Source organism: Euprymna scolopes, chromosome 46 (assembly GCF_053919585.1).
Source record: "Euprymna scolopes isolate OS-2025 chromosome 46, ASM5391958v1, whole genome shotgun sequence".
Classification (NCBI taxonomy): domain Eukaryota; kingdom Metazoa; phylum Mollusca; class Cephalopoda; order Sepiida; family Sepiolidae; genus Euprymna; species Euprymna scolopes.
The window spans coordinates 23,659,185-23,681,329 of record NC_136527.1 but is presented as its reverse complement, the minus strand read 5'-3'; positions in this window follow the sequence as shown (position 1 = coordinate 23,681,329).

Genomic DNA, 22,145 nt, shown 5'->3' with positions numbered 1-22,145 from the left:
GCAGTGGGTGAGCTTTTTCAGCAAAGTTTTAAAAAATATATCGGGACAGGTAATTCAACAAACTCAAAAAATGTTTTAATCCCCCTTATTTTGTAGATTTGGCATTTTCTTTATGTCGAGCACCTTATCTGATTGATTCCGTTAGGGGTGTAAACATTCCCCGAAAAAGATATGCTGGGTTGCTTTATCAAGTATTTTTTTGCTGTTATTAATGAGCCATGTTTCGGTCACTCAAGCCATGATATTATGCAAGTTTTTATCATAGTCCTCGTCATGCTGACAAAATACTGTTACCTCATCGGCAATGCTGGCCACACCATTTAGACCTTACAGGATTTGGTCTATTTTTGCTTGGAAAATACCTTGTGAGACGTTAAGGCCAAGCGGTAGACGTTTCCAGCATATTCATCTAAATGTTGTCCTGTTAATTTCCTCATTTTTGTGGATGCTGCATTTGCATGGAGGGGAAATGAAGGGTTCTGAACCTTCCTTCAGTAGGAGTTTGACAGTCCCACTAAAGTTCCCAATTCTGTCGAAAAGATTTGGTTATACTGACATCAGTTGGGTAATGGAGGAGATAGGCGCAGTTGAACATTTTCTAAGGATATCCATATTGATTGTGATTATATTTAGCATTTCACATGTTGAGAGCCGCACGACTGCACGTTCTGGTACTTCTACCACATAGAATGCTGTGTTAGTCCATTCTGAGTCTTTATACTGGCATGGGAAGCTGGTGGTTCCAAGACATCTAATTCGATCGCCTCCCTATGAGGTGAGTTTCACGTGTGGACAGGGTTGTAGGATGAAGAGGGCTTCTTGAAATGTTCCGTACATCTTATGGAATGTTCTTAGGGGAAGTGTTTTGCTTGATGTCCCGGAATCGATTCTCATGTGGAGAGTATCGTGTGTTCGGTATTTCAGGTGGGGTGGCCTGATGTTCAGGGTCGTGTAAGCCTCATCCCTGGGTTTCTTAGTTATACTTTCATCGTTGTATGCTGGGAATTGTTTGCTAGAGAGCTCGTTACAGAAGGCACCATAGGGTGTTAAGAATATGATAAGCTCTATTATTCTCTCGCTCAAGGTATCGTCGGTAAAGTCGCACTTTTGTGCTAGTGTCCTGGCTTGTGTGATGAAGTCGTCTAGTGACTTCTTTTGTTTTTGACCGTACTGCATCAGGTGGAGTCTGTGAATTCTGAAGTTGAATCACTCTAATCTGGCTTTTGAAGAAATTCCAGGGGTGTTCTGGTGATTTCTTTTGTTTGTCAGTGAAGCTATTGGCATTTAGACCTCCAAGGCTTTGTTCACCTATAATCCGCCAGATTTTTCTGGCTTGTTTGGGTTCTTCAATTATTTCTTCATCTTCTATGTACAGGTTCATTTTCTGTTTGAAAACGGCTATGGCGTCGCTTTGGTCGGCCTGATCAGTTCATTGTTGGTAGAAGATGTGTCATATTTATTTATTGATGTGTTAGTTGTTAGTTGTAAGTTGTTAGTTGTTGGTATGAAGAATAGAGCTGAACTGCAGATCGAGTTTGTTGCGAGGTTATATAAAGCATGTTCACGACTTAGCAATAAATAAAGCCATTATACCAGTATATATATATATATATATATATATATATATATATATATATATATATATAATTACATTATTTATTTAAAACAAAACACAGTTTATACATTAGTGCAATAATTGGGTAGTCACGTAGGGACATGTGTTTGTGGCTTGTACGTGTTGACCTCTGTGGAAGTGTGCACAAGTAGAGGTTATAGTTCATACTTTACACGAGCTATATATTATATATAGCTTAATTATAACAATCTGAATTGTTCATATCGCATTAGTTCTATATGTAAGCATCTTACAGGTAACAATCCATATGAAAAATATGCGAGCCTACCTCATGTTTCTGTTGTTGCTCTCTGAGTGCATACTTATGACGTGCATGGTTTATACGTGTGCATGGCTTGGCGTCCAATGAAAAAGAGAGAGAAAAAGGAGGTAAACAGAAGGTTATCAAATGTCACCGGAAGCCATGTGATGCCTGAACACACTCCGCTCCATGCGTGGGTGTTACTGCACACAGCTTGTTCTGAAAAATATATTTACACCAAAAAATATGCAAGCCTACCTCATGTTTCTGTTGTTGCTCTCTGGGAGCATACTTATGACGTGCGTGGTTTATACGTGTGCATGGCTTGGCGTCCAACGAAAAAGATAGAGAAAAAGGAGGTAAACAGAAGGTTTGTCAAAGATCACCGGAAGCCGTGTGATGCCTGCACGTGCTCCGCTCCATGCGTGTGTGCTATTGCACACAGCTTGTTCTGTGTCTGTGTGTTCGATGTAGACAAAGCAAGTTTGGCAGGTGTTGCGGACCAGGATATAAAATACCCTAACTCGCTACAAGAAAAAATAATGAAACGAATTGAATGAAGGAAACAAAAGAACTCGAATGCTGTAATAAAATAAACATGTCGTTTATTTTCTGTTGAGAAATGAAAGTCTTGGGTGTACACGTGTTCATTCAGCCGTTGACGACTACACGCGTAGAAGGAAAGGGGGAATGCAATAGAGAAACGTGAAGTGGCAAGCCGTCTGTACAAAGAAAGGGTTAAGCCCAGTAGAACGTCATGCACATGTCTGTGTCGATGGGTCAAGACGAAAGGGGAGATAGAGTTAGAGCCACGGTCGGTTCGTCGACTCAACAGGTCGAGAGCTAGTCCATACGAAAAAGGGAAGTTAACAGGTTTTGTTGACTTTTATGCTGGGGTCAGTGTTCTGACTGTGCATGTCTAGATTTCAAGAAGTGACGTTTCGCATGTGTGCGCACTTGTGTGTACGTTAGCGTGTGTGTGTGTGTGTGTGCGCGCATGAATGTGAGTGCATATAGTGAGAATAAAAACACAAAATATATATCCAGTTTGGCAGAAAAGTAACTTATCTTGCCTTTGATAACATTTATTTGTTATATATTTGTTTTTTGACAACTTTCTCGAATCTATGTGTACAGTAATACAAACCCCACTTTTTAATATTTTTAATGTTATTTCTTTTTTAATTTTAACTACGAACTTTGTTTATTTTCTTTACCCACATGTCCGACCCCCTTACTTCTAGCTGTGTTGTTCATTTCCTTACGCATACGACTCCCCATTCAACCTTTTATAACTTCTCGTTTCTTATCTTTTCTCTTTGTGTTCTTAACGATATATTTTTTTTGTTTATTTATTTTTTATTTCGTTATGAAAAATGTTTTCACGGCAAGCTAACCAATTCAGCTAAATTTTGAAGTAAAATTTAGGGGCTTTTTTTCGTAATGTTCCTGTAAAAATTAAATAATTTTTAAAAAATTGTTATAATTTACGATGCTTTATTTTCATAAAAAAAATAATAAATTCTTTCATTTTCTTTTACTACTGAAAAGCATAGCTTTAATAAAGATATTTCAATACTTTTAACGTTATTTTTTTAATATTATTTCATCTTAACTACGAACTTTGTTTATTTTCTTTACCCACATGTCAGACCCCCTTACTTTTAACTGTGTTATTCATTTCATTACGCATATGACTCCCTATTCAGCCTTTTATATATAGGGGAGAACTTGAATGCCTACTAGACACTATCCTCGAGTGTCTAAGGTCTCTCTGTACAGGGGTTTGTCAGAACAATCTGGCATGAGGATACTTTTTCCATAGAAGTAAACCCTGACCAAATATTCAAAATCACATAGTATTCGCTGCCCAAATAAGATCTCCTCACTACGGCTACTCCACAGCTTTTCCGAGGAATGGTGCACCTTCTCCAAGTGATATTACCTCAAGTAATAGCACGAAGCTGGATACTCCACCAGACTAAAATTCTTGTCCTGGAATCCAGTAAGACCAAGAGACCAACATGAAGGATATACTACAACGTATAAAAATGGTAAATTGGGGAGAGGAAAATTATGTTCTCAATTCTATACTAACTCAGTGCTTGAGAGATAAAGAACTTAAATGGAACATTCGAATATCTATGTATCTCATATAGACTTCAAGTGTTAGCCCCAGGTCGTGAGCCCCTTGATTTCTGAGAACTTCGACTGAAGTAAAATAAAACAAAAAGATAGAAACCTTTTATAACTTTTCGTTTCTTACTTTTTCTCTTTGTGTCCTCAACAATGTTTTTTGTTTGTTTTGTTTCTTTCAGTTTTTTTTACCATATCTTTTTTCTTTGTGATTTCAACAATGTTTTTTTTTACCATATCTTTTTTCTTTGTGATTTCAACAATGTTTTTTTTATTTTATTTTATTTTTTTACCGTATCTACTTTATAACTTCTCGTTTCTTATCTTTTTCTTTTTGTGTTCTCAACATTTTTTTTCGTTTGTTTCTTTATTTGAGTTTTTTTTTAACCGAATCTCAATATGCGTTTACTGTATTTACTCTCAGTGTTTATAGGATTTCCTTTCTTGATTGTCGGTATGAATTTAATGCTAACTGTTCAAGGATCGTATGTTTATAATCAAACACGTATCACGGGGACAATATATGTTAATTAAAAAGGGTAATCTCCAAAGTAATCGTGATGATTATCTTTTGTAAAAAAATAATTCTGTGTCGGCAGTAAAAATGTTTTTTTTGTTAAATATTATGACATGACGAGTCATTCCGACTTGAAAATTTTTTTAAAGAATTTTAAGTGGATAAAATCACATGTTATTATACAATTACAGAAGAGATTTATTCAATTTGATATTCGTTCAAAATGACTGAGTAATATGTTAGGGGAAACAGCCAATCATTTATTATCATTTTCATGCATTGTTACAAGTGAAACGTATGTTGCACAGTCGATTTTTCATCATCCAGAAAAAAAAACTTGTGCACTTCGTTTTTCTATAAAGATATAAAAAAATATTGTCTGTTATTTACTGTCTTATAGGCGTGCACCCAGCTAGACACAGAGATGTGGACCGGGAGATGGGTGGATTGAACCATGCATGTGCGATGTTGATCGCAAATGCATAAAACAAATCTCCAATCTTAAAATCTAGAGATTTTGTTTTTATTATCCAAGTCCTCTATCATTTTTTTCTAACTTTCCAAATGTTATCCCTTACCAGAGCGATCTATTGTTGCTCATCAGCATAGTGAGGCTTTATGAGGCATTAATATATTATTTAATGGAAGGATCACGTATGTGTTGTGGAGCAAGTAGTATGGTGATAATTTGTCATTTCACTCACATGGAATCTGACAGCTGCCAACATTTAGTTAATGTATATAACCTATGACTGATTATCGTTCCCAACCTTTTGCTTAATGGTATAAAAATTCTTTCAACTCCCATGTGGCCATTATTGTCATTGTGCTGCATTAACACTCTTTTCCTAAGTTAAAACAGTACATATAGCCTTATCAATGGTTCGTTGTTGCATTGCAATTAGTAATATATTTCATCACTATGCACTTTTTTGTTCCAGTTTGGATGATTTACCGTTCTTCATTCACATCTTTAAATCTAAAAGATTCCTTATCGGCCTTTTGTTCCCTAATTAAATCTAAACCCGATAACGTAAAACCTTTATGCAATTCTGATGAGCCCTCAACCTGCTTATATGACGCAAAGGATTTGAGTTTCTTGCACCTACTGAGTAATTCCTATCATCTATTACTGACAGGGAACGTCATTATCTCGGCTCCAATCCACGGTACATGACAAGAAATCAACACACTGTCCTCTTCCTTCTTGTACTGTATAGTGCAGTTATAACCAGCCATACTCAAAGCCAACGTTAGTATTTTCCTATTCTATATAGGTGAGTTTAATAAATATTCATGGGATCTGTGATCGGTATAAATGGTGAACTTTGCACTATGCAAATAGTGATTCAACTTATTATGGACATAGTGTATATCGTCTGCATATCACTAAGTTTATGGGATAAGAAGTAAATTGGTTTTTTAACCTCTTTATGCTCCCTCTGATAGAAATGCCTCAATCATGTACAGTCGGTAGTCTTTTTCAGGATTGGGATAAGCCAGCATTACCATATCTGCAACAGACTGAAATGTGTCGTTTTATTGAAAAATAACATATTTCCTCATCAGGCAAACTAATGGCTCGGCGGTCTCTGAATTTTTTTATTAATTGCAGATAATATGCCATAATACTTAATTTAGATCTGATTTTGACAAGTGTTTGCTGACCCAAGGGATGCTAATATATCATCAATGACAGGTAATGAACACAAGCAAACTTCCACGCCAGTGGAACTCTCTACCGCTTGCTTGTTTCCTACCTGACTACAACTTCAAGTCCAACATAAACAAACTCCTGACAAACCGCCCCCTTAAGTAAGACACTCTATCAAAACCACCAATACTAATGATTACTACAATACTATCTCATTGATTATTGTACAGGCAATAACCTTTATCCCTGAGTGGCCTTCGGGCCTTGATAAGTGGTGACCCCCATGTAAAAAAGAATTAAAGCCATAAAATCTATGCATGATCTTTTACTATGATCCTTCTTTTCTAGTAAAAATTCTCTGGTCTATTGGATCTCTCAATTACACCTACCCACATCATTTCCCCTGTTGCCAAGTCTGCCAACTGTCTTTGCTTTAGTGATGTTCGATACTCATGCATTTCAGTATCGATACACATCTCCACTGTATCAGTTCTGCCGTAGTCCTTATCCTCCATAATGAACAAATCTCGATTATGTTTTAGCAACATATCAAATTCCAACTTGAATTCTTCAGGTACTTTTTTTCCCTTCAAATTTTTCTCAAGAATTTCATTCTTTTGTTCATCAAGCATGGTAATCTCTGTAATGTTACAAGTCACACTACACTTAGCTATTTGGCAGCCCTTTCTCAAGGTGACTGGTTGATGTTGTACATTATAAGCAATGGAAACTTATGAGACCCTTTAACCTTTAACCCTACATTAGCTACTGATACTCTGCTAAGATTTCTAATGAATCGACTGATTATTTGTTCCATTTCATATTCTAATCTTTGACCATTTCCAAACCCCGCATGAGCTATGCATGTATGTAGATGCTGGTGTTTTAACATAATTTTCTGTGCTAACCTAACTATTGATGAAATATAGGCATCTTCTCTTAAAACTATATACTTGTCAAATAATCTTATTGACCTAAATCAAAGTACATCCTCACCTCATTCTTCTTAAGCAAGTTGTGGTTTAGTATCTGACTTGTATAAAGATTTTCTGCAACGAAGAAATCCTGATGGGTAGACTGACTTCCTATCCTTACTCTCTATCGAACAAACTCTTCTAAAAATTAATGGGGATGCATTAGCTTTTCTTAAACAAACTTTTTATCACATAGTTTAGGTCCCTGTCTGAGTGCTTTAAAAACACAATTACTGATACCTCTGCTTCTCTATCCACCAGAGTTCTCTAATTCTTTCCCTCAATTCTAATAAAAAAATTGATGCACCAATGTTACCACCATGCATTAGTATGCCGATGTTCAGTAACATCTAATTTTTCGTACTCTAGTTTTCAATACTAGTCCTCTATTCTCTACTTTATTTCCTCTTTTACGTCTATTTCCACATCTTGGGGAACTGGACACTTAGCCTCAACTAGTATCTGCAGTCTTGTGAGAAAACTTCCCTGAAACACTCAATAAAGAAGACCAGTATTTAACGTCTGCTCGGGTTTTCTGATAAATTGCTTGAGGATCTTATTCTCTTAATCCCTGAAACACTCTATAAAGTAGACCAGTACCTGTTTTCTGACTAGCCGCTTCTCTGACCTTTTGCTGATATATCTTTTGCATATAGTCCTTTATCCCTTCTAGCATAATCTTCTCATGTTCGCTAATTTGACTATATGTTTCTTATGGTTTGCAGCAATCCCATATTAGTCCTCTAGGGACTTCTTCAATTCTGCCCATTTAAAAATCATATTGTTTTACATGAGTGTTTATAAAATGTCTGACTGGACCCTTTTGTGGTTAGGAGAGCGATCTTATATTTTCCCTTATTTCGCTGCTCTGGTCACCCTAAAATACTACTCTACATCATCCACTCAACTCCTGTAAACTTATCTGATATTTTCCCTTATTTCACTGCTCTGGTCACCCTAAAATACTACTCTAAATCATTCAATCAACTCCTGTAAACTTATCTGATATTTTCCCTTATTTCACTGCTCTGGTCACCCTAAAATGCTACTCTACATCATCCACTCAACTCTTGTAAACTTATTGATCTTGTTGCTTTTATTTTTTGGAATTTCATTAGCAATAGGTGTTTTGGATATGTTTAATAAAAATCAATATAAGAAATTAAATTTTACCACATGAAATATATTTTTTCAAATTTATTTTATATTTCCAGGATTTGCAGTAATGAAAAGAAATTCATTAATTGATAAGAAGGACATTTCTTCATTGGTGATTAAAAAAGGGTAAATATCTTCATATGAATTTTCTAAATTAAAATTTACATGCCTTTCTCTCATCATACACTACACTGCAAATATATTTTCTGAAATAAGATGCAATCACACATGGCGGACAAACCATATTCTTGTGAAGTATGTGGTTCTTCTTTTGCATGGAAGTCAAATTTCTTGCGTCATATGAGAATACATACGGGAGAGAAACCACATTCTTGTGAAGTATGTGGTTCTTCTTTTGCAGCAAAAACAAATTTGTTGAATCATATGAAAACCCATACGGGAGAGAAACCATATTCTTGTGAAGTATGTGGTTCTTCTTTTGCACAGAAGTCACATTTGATGAGTCATATGAAAACACATACAGGAGAAAAACCACATTCCTGTGAAGTATGTGGTTCTTCTTTTGCATGGAAGTCACATTTGTTGAATCATATAGCAATACATACAGGAGAGAAACCACATTCTTGTGAAGTATGTGGTTCTTCTTTTGTATTGAAGTCACATTTGTTGAGACATATGCAAACACATACGGGAGATAAACCACATTCTTGTGAAGTATGTGGTTCTTCTTTTGCACGGAAGTCAACTTTGCTGGATCATATAGCAATACATACTGGAAACAAACCACATTCTTGTGAAGTATGTGGATCTTCTTTTGTACGGAAGTCGCATTTGTTGAGACATCTGCAAACACATACAGGAGAAAAACCTCATTCTTGTGAAGTATGTGGTTCTTCTTTTACACTGAAGTCAAATTTGCTGAATCATATAGCAATACACACAGGAGAGAAACCACATTCTTGTGAAGTATGTGGTTCTTCTTTTGTACGAAAGTCACATTTGTTGAGACATATGCAAACACATACAGGAGAAAAACCACATTCTTGTGAAATATGTGGTTCTTCTTTTACACAGAAGTCAAATTTGCTGGATCATATAAGAACACATACGGGAGACAAACCACATTCTTGTGAAATATGTGCTTCTTCTTTTGCAGCAAAAACAACTTTGTTGCGTCATATGAAAACCCATATGGGAGAGTAACCACATTCATGCCAAGTATGTGGTTCTTCTTTTGCATGGAAGTCATATTTGTTGACTACAATGACAACACCTACTTAAAGTATATAGCAAGCATACCCGGTGAACCAAGTGCAAGTGAAATATAAACGATTGACCTGAAAGGGACGGCTAGAATCCTGAAAAGATCTCTTGGTTAGACTCACTAAAATAGGGGTAAATGTCAGACATCTGGTTGGATGTCCCATCCCCTAGAAGAAAAAGTTTAAGAAAAATGAAAAAAAAACAGGAAGGAAATAGCCCAAATAAAACAATTCCTTGCAGATCTCTCGGTACAGGGTCGTCTTCAGACCACAATTAGTACTTTGTACTATATATCTCCATTAGAACATTGAGGGTGTTGCATAATACAACGAGGGAGTTGGGGGGGGGAAATACCAGCACTTACTCAGAGGATAAAAATCAGGAGAACATGGTGAACTCCCAAATTCAAAACAGGCAGTTTAAAACAAACTAAAGACAAACGAGACACAACGCCCAAACGAATACAGGTAAATATGCTGTCTAACAACTATCTACAAGCTTTTCATTGATCTGGTAGCCGACTATATATATATATATATATATGACCAACGATCTTCTGGGACCTAGCTTGAAAAAGAGCAGACAGGATGCAGAAGAAAACGCCTTGGTACCAAAGACCAGCTACTGATCAATCTTAAAAGACGGTAGCAAGAGGCAAAGAAACCTGAGCATAGCATGGATCGATTACCAGAAGGCATTTTAAAACGTGCCACACTCATGGTTACTTCAGTGCCTTTAATTATACAATATCAACCCGATAATTAGAAAAACACTAGCGGCTCATCTTCAGATGTGGAAAACTACAATATCATTAAGTCACAATGGAGAAAAGACCATCATCCCTCAAGTAATAATTAAGAGGGAAATATTCCAAGATGACAGTTTATCTCCCTTACTCTTCTGTATTGCAATAGACCCATTTAGCAAGCTCCTGAATAACAATCCGGGTGCCTACAATTTGTGCCAAGGATGCCATCGAGATCGAAGCAAGAGAGTAAACAATCTACTCTTCATAGATGACGTTAAGCTGTATGCCAGCTCTGACACGGATCTGCACCTGCTTTTGCAGGTAGTACACACATTCTCCAATGACATCGGAATGAAGTTTGACCGGGATAAATGTGCCAAGTGTACACTCAGAGCTGGGAAGAAGACCCACATAGAAAATATGCAGCTTAATTAAGACATTGACATCAGGGATCTAGAAGAGCATGATCCTTATAAATACCTTGGAATTGAGGAAAAAGAGGACATACAGTATGCCAAGATGAGAGAGAAGATTAGTAAAGAATATGTATGCCGTGTTAGGAAAATATGCAAAACACAGCTTACAAATAGAAATAAAATTACTGCCATCAACCAGCTTGCTATGCCAGTAATAACATACAGTATTGTTATCATTGACTGGACACAAAAATACATTAACCGGCTAGATGTAAACCCATGGAAACTACTAAGGCTTCATAAAATAATATATAGAAATGAGTGTCTTCAAAGACTGTTTTTGCCCAGGGAAGGAGGAGGTCTGGGACTCTCAGAGATCAATCATCAACATAGAGAGAAGCTCCCAGAACCACACCCTCTCAATAGTATACGAACATCAAGAGACAAGAGCCAGCAAAACAATATCAGTCATTCAACTGGCCAAGCATTTTGGTCAGGGCTATCTCTCAGATGAGGACGAAGCACCAAACAAGTGTGCCAAAGAAATAGCAAGAAAGAAACGGCAGAAATATACAGAGACCTTCTAAAGAATGAACCCTTAAGAATAGGACCAACATAAGCGTGCAAAGTATTTTTCAAGGGAACTCTATCAGGAATACATAGATAAAGAAGGTTCCTTGGACTGGCTCAAAAGGGGATCCCTACAAAATTACAAATACAGTGTAGCAGCAAGTCGTGGGAACATCAACCTGAAAGAACAGTTGTAAATGACTTATATGCCATACATTACATGTAATCCTTTCAGCCACCGACCTTGAAAATGCAGCTGTGAAACCTGACATAGTTATATGGAATAAATAAGAAAGAGTTGCAACCTTGTTTGGAATACGTGTCCCTAATGATGGTGGTCTGAACAGAGCTGAAAGAGAGAAGCAGACCAAATACCAAAGTATCATGTATTATATGAAAAGAAACTGGAATTTTTAGGATATATCAATTAAACCAGTTATTATAGTTACGATAGGGCTTATGAAAAAGAATCTGAAGTCCTACTTAACTAATATTCCTGGTGAACCAAGTGCAAAGGAGGGTTGCACTTAAGGATACTAAAAAACTCTCGGTTGGTTTTAATAAAAAAAACAGGGCAATGTTGGAAGCTGGTGTGGCTGCCCCATACCCAGCATTACAATCCTCAAAGAAAATTTTAAAGAAAGAAAAACACTAGTCATTTTAATATGTGGTTCTTCATTTGCACAGAAGTCACAAAGGAAGAAACAAAAAAGAAACATTATCTGATTATCTTCCAAAATCCATACCTCAATTGTATACCAGTCTCATGAATCAAGAGAAAGATCTCTATCACGTAAATAGCCAACCATTTTAATCAAGTCTGTTTTACAAATATGACAGAATAAGAAAACAAGTCTGCTATGGAAATCACTGACAACCATTGTTTAAAATACTCCAGAACTCTAATTACAGAAAATTGGAAAAATAAGTTAAACAATATCATCACAAGTATTTTCTGGATTCAGTCATCAAGGACTATAGAAGGAAGGTTTTATTAACTGGCTTCAAAGAGAATGTCTACACAATGATCGGGACAGAATTATAATGAACTGTTACGATCAAAGTTTATGGCAAATACTTCTAAAAAGATGAGTGATCTCAGCAATGAGAAGTGCACTTTTTACCACACTAAATAGTGTGAACCATTTGATATTGGGTTCTTCTAGAGGATGGTTACTATACAATATAATGTGTAAATATATCTACATGACGATCTTAAAAAAGATGCAAACCACATTTCTGAAATATATGTAGATCATTGCATAGAAGGCACATTTGTTGTGTCATATGCAAAAACATGGAAGACAAAAGAACTTTAATCGAACCTTCAAATATCTATGTGTTGTATACAGAGTTTAAGTGTGAGCCCAAGCAAGGGGGCCCATTGATTTACGAGAACTTTTACTGAAGAAAATGAAACAAAAAGACAAAAGTATATGAAATATACAAACTGGCTTAATGAAAAATCCTAAGAAATATTTAGACACAGTTCCTAGAAACCAAACTTTAGCAATGAAACGATAACAGGGATAATAACTATCCATAAATGTAACCTCGGATATGAATTCATATCGTAATAAAATTATTTGTAAGTTCCAGAAGGATTTCTTCAAACTTAAAAGTATGGGTAAACAAACAATTTATACGGTAATTCTGTCGTTAAATCTTCAAACTTCAAAACTCAACTTTCAAGTTGAATTGCACACGTCTACGTATGTAGCATGCCTTCTTCTTACACATCCATCCACAACGAGAACTAAAATCATAAAAAAATTAAAGTTAAAAACAATATTGTTGTTATGTGCGTGAGTATTCTTGTGTTAAAAAACTGATTTTCTGATGCAGAAACTTGAGAAAAGAATATGATGCTTGATTATGTATATATTCTCGTGTAATTTTTTAAAGCAATTTGAAAGCGCATTTTTATGCCGAGGTCACGTTTTAAGAGGTTTTTTAAAATTAAATAATCTCAATAATGGGCAACAATTTTAGTTTTTCTGTTTTTTGTTACCCGACTAATCCTTTGAAGCACGCACACATGCGAGACATGTAAGTTTCGATTTTCCTTACAGAGAAAAACTGAAAATATTTTCGTTATGTAGCTCTTCTGTTTTATGGTTCTGTTTTTATGAAATCATCTTTAGACAAACGTGCAAACACAAAATTGTACTGTTTGAGATTTTGTGAATTTGGCATCCGGTAGTATGCTCCATTTGATATGGAAACTAAATTGATAGAATTTTGAAAAAGGTAAAAACCATATTCTTGTTTAAAAAGTCTGTTTCTGACTCATGCAAAAACGGTAGAAAATATTTTGATTCTTTGATTATGTTAATAATTGTCTTTTAAAAACAAAGTTTTTATTCTCATGTAAATCTTTTAAAAACCATCCAAAAGAACATACAACCTTTATGCAGAGGTCATATTTTAACAGTTTTTTACTTTTATTTTTAAATTCAATAAATAAATGCAACATCTATTTTATATCGAATATTCATATCTGACTGTCTATTAAAGGTGTTAGCCTTTTATCATTGTTGTTTTCATAAAAATGTTTATTGTGAAAAATATTTTAAATACGAGGGACGTTCAATAATGGCTTTTGCCCAACTTCCGTTTGTCTGATAGAGTAAAAATGTTGCATATGCAATGATTTATATCGCTATGGGTCATGTGGCAAATTACAACTCTGAACTAATTGTTGTTCTTGATTTATAAGTGTTTGGAAATAGTTAAATATGTAATGGACCCCTTCAAGGGCCATGCCTGTTAATGTTAAAGACGATCACATCCACATGTGTTGGTGATTGAGAATGAAGTAAAGAGACGAAACATATCGATATATGATAGTGAATAAAGGTAGATTTATTTACATAAATATTTATATGACGAAATGAATAGAGTTCGTTGAGAAAATAAGAAATAACTAAGTAACGTTACTTATGAAGTATTTTGATGAGAGACTAGGCTGGTTAGTCAGGAAGGCTGGTTGGCTGGCCATGCAAACTGGAGAGCGTTTTGTCACATGTTGACTGGTTGAGGGTCCAGCAAAAAGATATAGAAATGTACAGAACAGCAAGTGATGTGGCTGTATTAAAGTTAAAGGGCGATGATAGAGTTAACCTGGGAGTTTCAATTCCCACAAATTAAAAGCAACAATGTCACATCATATTATTCTTGTAAAACGTTGCCATTGTGAATTCCAGTATGCCATTGATGAGGCAACTCTCAACTATGGAAAGGCTACCTTTTGTGAAGATCCATGCTTGACTATTCGCCAAATCACCAAAAGGTCATGATGATTACAGGATCTGTTTAAACTATCTGATGGATTCCTAGGTTGCTGCCAACTTTTCAGAAGCAAAAACGCATTGAGTACCATACTGTACCGAAGCAAGATTCACTCGAGATGTGTTAAACCGGCTTCCACAATTTACAGGAGCTTGTTATGATTTAATTATTAGGAAATTATATATTAAATAAGTTATCAAAATCAAGAGGTCCGATCAGCAAATATTCACCTGAAAGATATCACTTCGATCCACAACATGAAACGATGCTAGAAATATGAAACTCTGTGATGTTCTTATCTAGAAATGAAACTAATGACTGTGCTTATTATCGTTGTTCTACTTATATGAGAAATTAGAGCAGGGCATTACAACATCAACAAAACCGGCCATGTCACAACATTTGGTGTTAAATCATTTCTTAACTTCATTTTTTTTGTTAAACGAGAGAAAACATGAAATAAAGTTAAAATGTTAGAATAGACGTTTCCATTAATTTAACTTTGGATTAAATAGTTTTAATCTGCATTTAAAAAAATTGTTTCATGTAAGTTGGCATTAAAATTGTTTCATTTTTGTAAGGACCATTGCTAGATTCCTTGAGGAAAAATACATTGTGACGTGCATATTTATTATAAAGGAAATAATTTGAGCATCAATGCATATAAAGGTCACGAGTTAGTAAATGCTAATTAAAAAATAAACAGAATTTTTTAAATGAAAAATTGAGGGAAACGAAATTTTATAACAAAGATGTTTATATCTAAAATTTTAAAAGGATATCATAGTTATTTTCAATCAGTCGTGTTTGGTACAAATTAATCACAAAGCTTAGATATGTATGAGTCAATATGTTCATAGTGTGAATAATATGCACATGTAAGTAATATATGTATGTGAGTGCATGACACTCTGTCTGTGTGTTGATTTACCTTGTTTTTTTTTAGTTCGTGTATAGCTGTGTGTTGCTATTGTTTCTGTTCCTACAAACTTTTATTAATGTATAACAATATGTGCGTGACATGAAGATATGTATATGAGTTATTTAAGATTCCTTTTCGCCTCTTTGCCTCCTCCAGCCAAGTGCAAGGAGAGGATTGTTGTTAGGCACACGTTCTTGGGTATTTCGGCCTTACAAATTTGGAGAAATCTGATTGGTTCCCTCTATCAAGTTAGAAGACTACTCACATCTGAGAGTATCCTATACCTCGTCAAGGCAACCATTCCCCCATGCATGGAGTACTGCTGCCACATCTGGATTGGTTCACCTACTACTAGTTTCTCCCTTTTAGATAGGGTCCAAAAAAGCGTTGCCAATCTAATCAATTCGACTTTATTACTCAGCTCCAGCCCTTGTCCAATAACCGCAATGTTGCATCACTGTGCCTGTTTTACAAATATTTTAATAGAATGTGTTCTGATGAACTCGTTACACTTGTACCCCCTCGACGTACATATCCCCGACAAACCTGCTTAGCAATAAGATCTCACCCATTCACTGTTGATGTCCCTAAATGCCAGAAAGCTTTCTATTCTAGTTTCTACCCTCGAACAGCTAGATTTTGTAATTCCCTTCCTGCTGCCTGCTTTCCTGGCTGTAATTATATGCAGAAGTTTAAATGTAACATAAATACATGTCTTGTTAATCTTTCGTAGACATGGCCCCAAATAGTGGCTCCTTGCGTCCAAATGGTGATATGCCTTGTAAGGAGTCAACGTAAGTAAAAAAAAACAGTTTTTTCTCACTTGCGTTTTCACCTTTAAGCGATTAATATCTTTTTTCTTATAGTCGATTTGATTATTGTCCCTGATTTGCCATTATATTTTCGTGGTTGTTTCCGCCTGGCCTTCATGTAACTAAAATAAGTTGTTGAACAAAAACTACATGTGTAGCAGACACAAATTGACCCCTTTTCTTCCCGCGCATTCGCTTCCTCTGAGTGAGTGATGCGGCCTTAAACTGTCCAATCTGAGGACTTGCACATGAATACGAGTTAACCCCTAGGGACCAGGCAGCTTCCGGTCCCAGAAGAAAACTCTCGCTCTTACGCTACCAGCCTTCGACGGTGCTAGACGTCTGTTCGCTTCGCTGCCTCTACTAAAGGTATTGACGACAGCCACTGGCTGTAACTACCTCGTAAGGCAGTGGAGACCCGACTCTACTTTCTTCCTTCCTTTCTTTCTAAAGTACGCTTTGCGAATAAACCTTTCCCTTGTTAAGTTGAAGAAATTGTTTGTCATTTGTTCATAGAATTGTGTTATTTTATTTTATTAGGGAAATTCCCTAAACATGTATAGTAAAGTATAGTAAAGATTTACTGGTTTTAAAGGTTTTATTTAAAGAGAAATTATTCGTGGGAAGAAAAGACAATATTTCATTAACTAATTACTTAATCAGTTTTTTTAAGTTAGCCTTAAGGAAAGGAATCGAGACACCTAGACAACCAGACATCTTGTCTGTCTCGCTCTATGATACTGGCTGCCTGGAAACTCTCTTTTATCCTAAAACACACGAGATACTTCTTCGACATATCATGTGAAAATTTCATTTCTGATGCGTTTATCTAGGTAACGAAGCTTTAAATCACGCCGCTTGTAAAACAGCATATTTCATTTGTCGACAGGTTATCCTTGCATGTATGACTGTAACCCTTGCAAAAATGTATACAAATTAAAAAAATTGTTATGGAGGTACGGTTCCAATATATAACAATTGGAGTGTAATTTTTCTAGTTTAAAACAATTGTCGGATGTTATGAATATTTTGAGTTAACATGTTCTTGTGAGAACTAACATAGAAATGACAATACAAATTATTCACCGCTACAAAGTATATGTAGCTAGTATGATAATTTCTTCAATCGTCAAATATAGCACGTCCATCCATACAGCAAATAAAATTTAATCACCCTAACAAACACATTGGTAATAATTTTATGGTGGAGTGTGATTCATCGTATGCAGCTAATATATAGTGAAAACCTTCAAGCTTTCAAAAAAGGACAGAACACACACTGCACTGAAATACTTCCACAAAAGTATGATTTTTTTATATGCATTCTACAGAATAAGTTAAACACAAGGTCAATTCATATTCAGAATAACTAAGCTTTCAAAAATTAAGCTCTCAAAAATGTCAAATTAATCCAGCTGCAAACAGTTCTATCCTCATACTTCACGCAATAAATAATATAAAATGTGCGATCCGTAATAAGTAGATAATGCCTGGGATAATGCCTTTATAAAAGAAAACATATACTCGACTTTCACATTCACTAATCGCTTATTATAATTATTGCTAATATATTGAGAAACCTCTACCGTGGAATGTGGACGGGGCTTCACATGCATGTTTTGCAGACTAGCATGCTCTTCCACTTGGGCGCTGACTCTTTAAATCCCTCTTTCCAACTCCCGTGTCTCATTAACCCGTCGTGTAAAAGAGGATAATATGAAGGCTTCAATCAAGTTTCTCTCACTGTCACAAACAGTTTCATTGGCTCAACTGGTCGAGCACTATGTCCAAACAACTGAAGTTTCAGTCTTTAATCTATGTACACTTAGTCACACATAAGACTTAGAGGTGATAAAACATGTGTCTGTGGAGGTCTAACAGGATAAAGACATTTAATCAAAATGAAAAGACAAATTCCCTTAAAATATAACTACTACAGATGAATTTATATCTTTAATCCTAGTTATTTTTTAGTTAGAGATGTTTCTTCTCTTAATACAATTACTTGTTTTGATTTTCAAATTAATATTTTTATAATCTTATTCAATTTATATTTCGATCCATGAATATGAGAATTGCCAATTTCACACAAATATGTTATCATAGCCTGGATGGTATTGTCGGCACTCCCTTAAACCTGACAGCAACTAAGATGATAAGACGCAAAGACACCCACTCTCCAAAAGAATTATGCAATACCCGGAAGTAAAGACCATACGACATCTAAAGCAAGATGAAAACGGCCATTTTACAAAATTAATTAATTCTATTCAAAAGGTTTTTAGGACGATAAATGATAAGAAAGAAAGTTTTCGGATGACACAATAATTGTTTGATGACATAATAATTGTTTATTGGCACAATAATTGTTTGAACGCTTGATAACGTCTCCATACGTTCCAAACACAAGCATGCACATGTAAAACAAAGTAATAACTCGGGTGCAATATAAAATAATAGAGCAGTTCTGGCGACAGAACGAAGATCGGATTTTTTTACACATGTCTACCACACCAGCAATATTAGACTCAACTTCAAATTGTATTAAAAAAGTTGCCCTCTAATCTGATTCCGCGAAAGGAGCCAATCTGTTCTAATTTCGCACATAACCTGGTCGGAAATCTTAGTAGTTCTTTAAAACCGATAGCTATTAAGGTTAAAGGAAATATATATTCGCCAGCCAGCTATCTTACAGCTGCTGCTTATTTTCTCACACGTGCTCTGTTACACTGCTCCAGAAAAAGGTTTTCCTTTTGTTTTTATAATTTGTAAAATGAAAACAAACACAAAAATATATACATATGCATACATATAAAAATATATACATATGCATACACATATAAAATATATACATATGAATACATATGAAAATATATACATATGCATACCCGGTGAACCAAGTGCAAGTGAAATACAAACGATTGCACTGAAAGAGACGGCTAGAATCCTGAAAAGATCTCTTGGTTGGACTCACTAAAATAGGGGTAAATGTCAGACATCTGGTTGGATGTCCCATCCCCTAGAAGAAAAAGTTTAAGAAAAATGAGAAAAAGAGATGCATACATATAAAAAATATATACATATGCATACATATAAAAAATATATACATATGCATACATATAAAAAATATATACATATGCATACATATAAAAATATATACATATGAATACAAATAAAAAATATATACATATGCATACATATAAAAATATATACATATGCATACATATAAAAATATATACATATACATACATATAAAAAATATATACATATGCATACATATAAAAAATATATACATATGCATACGTATAAAAATATATACATATGCATACATATAAAAAATATATACATATGCATACATATAAAAATATATACACATGCATACATATAAAAAATATATACATATGCATGCATATAAAAATATATAAACTTAATAGAATATTTTTTTCAATTGAAAGCAATGGTAGTTTTTTTTTCAGAACTCATTGTGTTCCCTAGAAAATTAAAAATTCTTTTCTAGGTTGAAGATTAGTCTTTTTATCTGATGTAGTCATATGAAATTTCAAGATTTTCAAGAAGATTTTCATCAGTTTTGTAATTTCACTATAATAAATATATATAATTATAGCACTCTAATGACCTTGTAAGGGATTTTGTAACCCAACATCCGGTTTACGACTTTAAGTTGCACATGCGTACATTAACAAATAATCAACACGACAATAAAATGTATTGTTTTACTGTGTACGTTTTCAGCGTCCCAATTGATTTTTTACGTTTAAATTATCCAAATAAACAATTGTTAATACTTTCTGCATTTGTTTTATATCGGTCCTTTCCGTATTACGTTTGAGTTATTTTAACGCAATTTTCTTACAAAGAAATCTACTTTACACATTTACAACCATAAGACCATTTTAGAACGGCGATTTACCCACAGCTTTCCTTTTTTAAATTTATTCTCCATTTTTTAATCCACCTTTCTTAAAAAATATTCAATCATTTTCTTCTACACTACCAACATAAATAACTAGCGGTGTCAGATGTCGCCATTAAAAATAAGTGATAAAATCTGAATAATCAGACTTGCTATTCACAATCTTTCGAAGCTTATAACAACATGAATAATGTAATTTAATTTAAAATAATGAAAGGTTTAATACAAAAATATGCTATAGTTTTTTTTAAATCTGTTTTCTTTCAAAAAGATTTTTAAAAATTCAATGAATTTTAACTTATTCAAATTATAATAAATATATATACATTCCAAAAAATCACTTACCTATAAACAAATATTAATGAATGGGTGCTTCCATTCTTCATTTAAAAGAATTTGTCCATATTTATATTTTATATACCATGTACTTTTTAAATAAAATAATTTTTTAAGTAACCATTCGAAAAGACAGCGAGTTTCAAATCTCATAACATGTGGTCAGAAAGCGGAGTTGCCTCCCTTTCTTCCAGTTTACAAATATGGAGGCTAAAAAACACCATATATAATTATTTCACAAACGTAAAAACAACACATTAGACCAAATATATTTCCCGGTAGTATCTATATAAGGAAACAAACATTTGAAGTGCTAATATGTGTATTATCTTCCCTTTGAATGTTGCTATATGGTTACCGTAAACAATCAAATTAGTCAAGTATGGGTCACTGTATTTGAAAAAAAATTATCACATTTCACTCATCAAATTTTACTTTAAAAAAACGCCGAAAAAATTTCCATTTTTTATTCTCTTAAAGAATTATGAGCTTTTGATTTAAAATATTTTATTTCTTCTTTATGCAATGGTTCTTTTTTTAATCTAAAAAAAGAATCCACGTTTCTTTTTTATAAAAAAGGTTTTAACCTTTTGACTTTACAGGTAAATTTTCACATAACTATTTTTTGTTTTTCTTTTAAATTAGATTATTTTATTTAATTTCAATTTTTGATATATAAACCTTAGGTGAGAAAATTAGTTATTTACTTATTAATAGACATTTCAAAATCGGAGGGTTAATTTAAAAAAAAAACGTTCGTCTAGAATATTATATTCGGTTTATTGGAAAGACCATCAAATTTCACATTAAACCTGAAAATATCTTTAAAATTGAACCAATAGAAAAATTTTGATAGATTTTGAAATTGAGAAAATTGAAACAATTAAAATCGTAAAATTCAATTCATATTATTACATAGAAAAAAAGGCTGCATGAGCGCGCGCATGCACTTTGTAAACACTTTTTTGAAAAATAAAAATAAATCGTTCTATTATTTTTAAAAAAAACTTTAATAGTTTATTTTGGAAGTATATTCTATAAAGAAATTAAACAACTCACTTAAAAAAACGAGTTTAGTATATTTTATTCGCAGTTTTGTGTTAAGGGTGTCAAAAATTTCCCCCACATTCTGACACACCTAATAAATAACCCCGAATATATATATATATATATATATATATATATATATATATATATATATATATATATATATATATATATATATTAATTTGCCTTATGAATAAATAATGAACGAGACATTAAAACTTATTGTTTTACTGTGTACGTTTTCAGCATCCCAATTGTTTTTGTTTTCGCATTTAAATTAAAAGATATATAAAAATTTGAATTTAACATTAAGTATTATAGTATCTGTTCAGTGCAAATTTACCTACAAGTACGACAAACCACTTATAATTCAATGATTGTAAGTTTCGTTTTTTTTCGTTTTTTTTCAAATACAAACAATTATAAACAGAACGACTCATAGAAATGTATATTCTTTTTTCATTTTAATATACTTTCATAGAAAAGTTTCTGTTATGTCACAAAAACTATTTTCTTTATGTCACACACA